The 7194-nt window shown below is 45.4% G+C and overlaps 1 pseudogene; it reads right to left on the bottom strand.

Annotated features, from left to right (window-relative positions):
* Positions 1-4975: 4975 nt before the first annotated feature.
* LOC112067396 (parafibromin-like) lies at positions 4976-6422 on the bottom strand (annotated as a pseudogene).
* Between the last annotated feature and the right edge of the window lie 772 nt (positions 6423-7194).

Below are 7194 nucleotides of genomic sequence, written 5' to 3'. Positions count from 1 at the left end.
GTGGTTGCGCGTCCGCCTGCCGATGCAGGGGACGCGGGTTCGTGCCCCGGTCCGGGAGGATCCCACGTGCCGCGGAGCGGCTGGGCCCGTGAGCCGTGGCCGCTGAGCCTGTGCGTCCGGAGCCTGTGCTCCGCAACGGGAGGGGCCACGGCAGTGAGAGGCCCGCGTGCCGGAAAAAAAAAATAAAAAATAAAAATATGGCTCAGAATATTCTCCATAGCCCTTGAGGAGGAACTAAATGTCCTTGACTTTGTTTAATGACTAAACAGTTATTATTTTGTCTTGCTTGACTGTTTTCCTTTCTTTCTGCATTTTCTCACTTCTCTGATTAAATTTACTCTTTCACTAAAGTTTTTCTACAGACAAAAGGCAGGTGGAGGACAAGGCTGGGAGTCTATTCTGGGAAGGCTCGGTTACACAGCACCCTGTCCCCATGGGCCCAGGACAAGAGCACCCAGGTGTCCCTGGGCCACGTCCCACTCCTGCCCTACGCAGCACCTTGTGAACATGCATGTGGAAACGCCAGCCCGGGTGACCAAGCCCTTGTGCAACCAAACTATAACTGTAGAGCCACTTTTCATTGTTTTCCTCCAAAGGGGATATAAGAAAAAATGTTTTCAGGTGTGATTTGCAACCTTTAAAAAACTACCCTACTGAATTTTAGAATTTGCTGGAAAGATGGGATGAACTTTCTGGAGTTCCCACAGAAGGAAGGGTCTGAAGAACACCAGGCTGGTGGAGGTGGCTCATCTCTCTTCCCTCAACACGGGACCGGGCTGATCCTATCCAGGTGGGAAGGGGAGGACACTTCTCTGGAGAAACAGATGTACAGACATGCATATTTGAGGGTCACTTGACAAAATGGCCACCTCTGCCCAAAACCCCACAGCGAGGTTCACCAGGACAGGCGGGCCAGCCCTGCACAGGGCTCCCCTCGACTCCGAAGGTCTGCTCTCATATGGGTGGGTAAGAAGAGCTCGGGATGGGATCAATGCTGCGGACATGAAAGAGACAAAAGAGATGAAAAGGAGCCCAAAGGAGCTGGGAACTATCCAGAGAGGAGGAGAAACAAACTCCCCCAAACATCTCGCAGCTGAACTCCTCAGGGAGAGACAAGAGGATACGTTTACATCCACAGAAGGAGAACTGGAGGGTTCTTGAAGTCAAGATCAGAAACTGAAATAGAAAAAGTCAGTAAAGCTGCTGGGAGATAGATTTAAGGAAATAGAAGAGGAAGTAAAACAAAATAAAAACACCATCACAAAAAAAAAAAAAAAAAAAAAGAAAAGAAAAGAAAAATACCCTAAAGAGTTCTGATAGGAAAATAGAAAAGAAACCGTAAGAAAATTGGAGGATCAAACTAGAAAATAAGCTTCAATAATTCGAACTTGACTTAAAGAAGTCATGAGACCACTGCTATATTTATCTATTCTGATAACCAACAAGGACCTGCTGTAACACTGCTCAATATTCTGTAATAACCTGACTGGGAAAAGAATTTGAAAACGAATAGATATCTGTCTATGTAGAAGAATCACTTTGCCGTGCACCTGAAGCTAACACAACGATGTTAATCAACTGTGCTCCAATATAAAATAAAAATAAAATTAAAACATCGTGAGCCAGTTTCAGGAATGGAAGGATGTTGGTTTTCAGATGCACGTGGCAGCCCAGCCCAGGGAGTGAGAGAAGCCCGCGACCATGGGCTTCCCAGAGGCTGTTGAGAGTGCCCGGTGACCACCCAGCTGGGTGTGAGCCCCCATCTCTCATTCGTCCTCCAGGCTCCTGCTGGGACTGGACTCTGTTCTGAACTGCGGGCCTCGCGTCCAGGCTGGGCAGCCGTGAACCCTGTCTCAGAGCCGGAGCCGTCCCTGCAGCTCGGCTGCCGTCTGAGGACCGGCTTCGAGGCGGATGCTCCTCCTTCCTCCCCATTTCAGAACGTGAGCAAAACTGTCGACGAAAATAACCACTGAACAGTCAGTCGTAAGAATAGAAAAGCGCTTTATTTGAGCCAAACCAAGGACTAGCCCAGGAGCCCACTTCCCAGGTGCTCCAGAGAAGCAGGGTTTCCAGCGCAGTTTTATATCTCCTCAGAACAAAGAACATTAAACAAGTCAGGGACGCATTTCTTCAAGGTTTAAAAAAACCCAAACAAACCGAACAGCACGTATAGCATGGCCTTGGCCCCTGGGAAGGGAGTCATCCTCAAAGGAGGACCAGCGTTGGAGTCCCAGGAAGAGGGTCACTTAATCTCTGTTTTTAACATGGATATTCCTTACTTCTGGTCAGTGGGTCCTTTTCTTTAATAATTAAAGCAGAGGGCAAAGCAGGTCCTTCCCCCATCCAGCTTATGGTCTAGAAGGGGAGACACTAAACAAGCAACATCTCACTTACCTGTTTTATTTCACAAGCATAAAGTACGACTGTGTGCCACATTCTGCTTCAAGGACTTCAGGGACTTAGAGCAACTCATGTAATCCTCCCAACAATGCTATAAAGTCGGCGCTATTAACATCTCTGTCAGAAGAGGAAGCTGGGGCAAAGAAAACTGTGAGGACCTGTCCAGGGTCCCACAGCTGGCAAGTCACAGATGCAGGTTGCACGCGAAGGCTGCCACCTTCCCAGCGGCTGGCCTGCCCTCCTTGGGCTGAGTGAGGGGCTGGGGAGTCACGTGGGGTGCATGCACCTGTGCACGAGAGGGCCGTCGGTGACGTGTCCGCATGGCTCTCCACGTGCTCTGCAGCAGCTCAGTGTTCTCTGCAAAATCTCAGGGGCGAGGGAAGTCTCTTCTCCTGTTCCACCCTCTTGATTAATTTTAAAAGAAATAGGAAGTTTCTTGTTCAACAAGTGATGTCAAACTCCTTAAACTACCCAAGGCCACAGTTGTCAAGAGCTGTGTCCACAATCCCCCTGCCAGGAATGGCTGCGTGGTCTCTTGGGAATTTTTACTTCCTCTCATGACTATAGATTAGACTGGATAAATGACTCGATTCCCACCCTTTTCAAATATGTGATACACATCTCTGCTTCTTTTTAAGGTGTGACAGGTTTATCACTATGTGACTGTTTCTATGCTCATATTTGCACTCCCTATTTGGATGTTTTTATAGTTGCTATTAAACATCACATCTGTAGGACCCCAGGAAAATATCATAGGCATTCTCTACCCAGATAGATTAAGCAAAGGTTTCATCTTCCCGTTACATTCCCTTTACATCTTCCCTCTACATTTCATCTGTCGGGGTTCTCATGATGCTTACCAGTGTCTATGTTTTTATTTACAGGGTTGGGTAAAGAAATTGCAGACCTAAAGTGCCCAACTTTTCCTCAGTCCTCTTGCGCTTTCTGCAATTAGGAGAATCTTTTTTTAAAAAAAATTTTATTGGAGTATGGTTGATTTATAATGCTGTGTTAGTTTCAGTGTGCAGCAAAGTGAATCAGTTATACATATATACACCTCCATTCTCTTTTAGAATCTTTTCCCCTATGGGCCATTTACGGAGTGTTAGGTAGGGTTCCCTGTGCTACACGGGAGGTCCTTATTTGTTATCTACTTTATACACAGCAGTGTGTATATGTCAATCCCAATCTCCCAATGTGTCCCTTCCCCCCGCCTTCCCCCTGGTAACAGGAGAAGCTCAAAGTTAAAATTAAAGTTACGGTGAAAGCCTTTCTTGGCTGTGGCCAGCTGAGGACAGCTGTGGCAGCTAGCAGCCCCAGGTAAACTTATCTCTTCACTGTTAAATGCCATAAATTTTCATTAGGTGATCAATAGAAATGACATGATTGCTTAGGAGCTCAACCCTGATATTTAACTTTCCTCTCCTCGACCTTAACGAGGGCATATATCCCAGCCGAGGAGTGGGGTGACATTTACGGCCCTGCCACTCTGCTCTGCGATTAGACACAGATCGTTCAGAGGTTAGACCACGGGCTAGCGGTGAGGCCAACGTGTTCTAAATGGCAATCGTGGTCATCACAAAACTGGCGATAAGCGCAACAAACAGTATCCTGTTTCTCAAGCTGCGCCTCCCTGTGCCATAGCATCCCAGGGGTGGTAGTTTGGAGGAAGCGTCTACTCTGTGCCAGGTCCGGAACCCAAGCGGGGAGGAGAGGAAGGACTTCTGGGGCGATGAAGAATTAAAGACCATCAGGAGTTGGGGGAGGCGACGGGAAAAGACAAAAGTCACAGAACCTAAGTGCGTCCGTCAGGGTTCTCCACGAAGGGTGAAATTAGGTCTTGTAAGAGAGCAATCTGTGAACTTCATCTTCTTTAAGTTTTTAGTCAATTTATAAAACTTGACTCTTAGCCTTTAGGTCAAGGTATAGCCGTGTTTTTCTCTTTAATTTTTTTAAATTTCTAATTTTTAAACGTTTATTTTATTATTTTTTTTTTATTGGAGTATGGTTGCTTTACAGTGTTCTGTTAGTTTCTGCAATACAGCAAGCGAATCAGCCACACGTATACATATGTCCCCTGTATAAAATATGTCCATGTTTCTTAATCCCAATTTCCAGACACAGGAGAAACCAACTAATTCAGAATCTCAAGTGGGATGTGTGCGTTACTGTGTAGCTGCAGAGGTTTCTCAGAGCTGTAAGAAAAGTGATCTATCCAAAGGATGGTTGTGATAGCTGAGAGTTCTAATACCGTTATATCACGTGGCTGAACATTTGGAGCCAAACTTCGTCATCCTTGAGACAATCTTTAGCTTTGGCAAATGTATCAACTAGTGAACCATCAGGCAAAAGCCACAGCCAATCTCTTAACTGCCAGGAGGGACCTTGAACCAAACCTGTTACAACCTGGTCCTCCTACTCTTAAGAAATGTACTTAGGGACTTCCCTGGCGGTCCAGTGGTTAGGACTCCACGCTTTCACTGCCAGGGCCTGAGTTCAATCCCTGGTCAGGGAACTAAGATCTGCAAGATGTGCAGCGTAGCCAAAAAATTTTTTTAAAAACAATTTTTTTTAATTAAAAAAGAAATGCACCTAAGGGGCTGGTTACTACTCCATAAGGAACTGGGGCAATGATTGTCCTGCCCTCTGGCCGCATCCTCTCTTTCCTTCTCTGAAATATAGTTTCATTTTCTCATTGGCAGCCTTGCTTTTGCTTTTCATCTGATGGGACAAATTTCAGACCCGGTAGAAAGTCTTTTGCATTAAGCATGGCTATCAACGTGGTATCGCTGCCTGACTTAGGATGGTGGACGCTCGAGAACCTTTCTTCTGGTTTGAGGGAAGCCTGGCTTGAGAAACTGGTCTCAGAGCTGACCACGTTCAGGACTCTGAGTGTCACGGGCAGAGGTATCCTCCTCTGTTACTGGTTTCAGTGGCCTCCTGCGGGAGGCGGTGTAGCGTCAGTTTTGAAGCGTTCTGTTTCTTCTTTTCCTTGGACTCTTTCCTGGTCCTGTGAGTTGCGGGCAGCTGGGAAAGGGTACTTGGTAGCACGGGATCCACAGGTGCTGTATTCGGGCCGTCCACTGTTCAGATACATTCCATTCTTCTCTGGCCTTTACAGAATTGCAGAGAGAGTCTTGGAAACAGTTTACTGTACTTCTGATCCTCCTGTCTCCCCTGCTGAAAATATCTTGAGTCACGGTTACCTCAGCATGCCCCAAACACCTCTGATTTAGGGCAGTTACGTCATCATCTAGATCAGTCTTGATTAGAGATCTTTTCTCAGCCTTAATTTTGACTTTGCTGCGATATTTTCCACAAACTTAGCCTCAGACAAAGACCTCATCTGTTTTGTTTGTACAGTCCATACTTTGGGCCGATCTCTTTATCTTTTTTTTTAAGGATGAGAAAAATGAATGCTTGGATTAGGATTTTTTTCCTTGTTTTTAAACTGAAGTATAGTTGATTTACAATGTTGTGTTAGTTTCAGGTGTACAGCAAAATGATTCAGTCATCTATCTATCTATCTATCTATCTATCTATTCTTTTTCAGATTCTTTTCCCTTAAGGTTATTACAAAATACTGAGTAGATTTCCCTGTGCTCTACAATAGGTCCTTGTTGTTTATCTATTTTATATATAGTAGTGTGTGTATGTTAATTTCAAACTCCTAATTTATCCCTCCCCACTTTCCCCTTTGGTAACCGTAAGTTTGTTTTCTATGGCTGTGTGTCTATTTCTATTTTGTAAATGAGTTCATTTGCATCTTTTGTTTTTTAGATTCATAAGTGATATCACATGGTACTTGTCTTTCTCTGTCTGACTTACTTCACTTTGTATGATCATCTCTAGGTCCATCTGTGTTGTTGCTATTTCATTCTTTTTTCTGTGGGCCGATCTCTATCAAGGCCGATCTCTACCACTCTTCACCTTCAATTCATAGCTCCTCTGCTTCTGCTAAAACTTTATCTGCTGCTCGTTTAACTTGAGCAGATCCCCAAAGAGATATTTCTAGGGGGCATGTCTGTCTATATTTGTCGAAGTCTCTGTTTCACCATGAGATATCCAAGTTCGTCTTTCCAGTCAGGTCTTCTAACCATGGGAATATTTTCGGTGGCTGCAGTAGGACATGAACGGCAGGATGAGGTAAGTGCACATTATTAAGTAGGAATAAGATAGACTCCAATGTGTGGGATTCTCTGGGTTGATTTCCTTTCCAGCCTCCCAGACCACATAGCTGGTCTCGACATTCTCGGGCTGCTAGAATGCCTGACAGTCACCGTGTCGGCTTTCAGCACCATCTCCTGGGTGTTGTACTATTGCAGAAGGCTGAGCACACGCATCTTCCCCTGGCGTCAGCACCTCAATGAACCAGCGGCACTAACAGCTGGCCATGCCTATGATAGCAGCTGGGCCTCCAAGCGTCCCACACTGTAAGGCCTCAGAAAGCCACATGAGATAATCTTACTAGGCCTCTTCCCTCTTGATGTCATTTTTTTATAAGAGCAGGGCCCAAAGTGCCTATCTACAACCATCACCTTCACTAAGAGGGGTTCTCCAAAGATTTCACCCTTCACCTGTCTAAAATTGGCCTCTGGGTGACCTGCTTATGTCCACCTAAACCCGCTTCTCTCACAACCTTTCCCGTCTTAATAAATACAGTCAGCCCTCTATACTTGTGAGTTTGCCTCTGTGGATTCAACCAACCGCGGATTGAAAATATTCAGAAAAAAAAATTCCAGAAAGTTCCAAAAAGCAAAACTTGAATTTGCCACACTCTGGCAACTATTTGCA

This window comes from Physeter macrocephalus, chromosome 11 (assembly GCF_002837175.3).
Source record: "Physeter macrocephalus isolate SW-GA chromosome 11, ASM283717v5, whole genome shotgun sequence".
NCBI classification, from domain to species: Eukaryota; Metazoa; Chordata; class Mammalia; order Artiodactyla; family Physeteridae; genus Physeter; species Physeter macrocephalus.
Note: the sequence above shows the minus strand (reverse complement) of the source record. Positions and strands in the feature narration are given on the sequence as shown.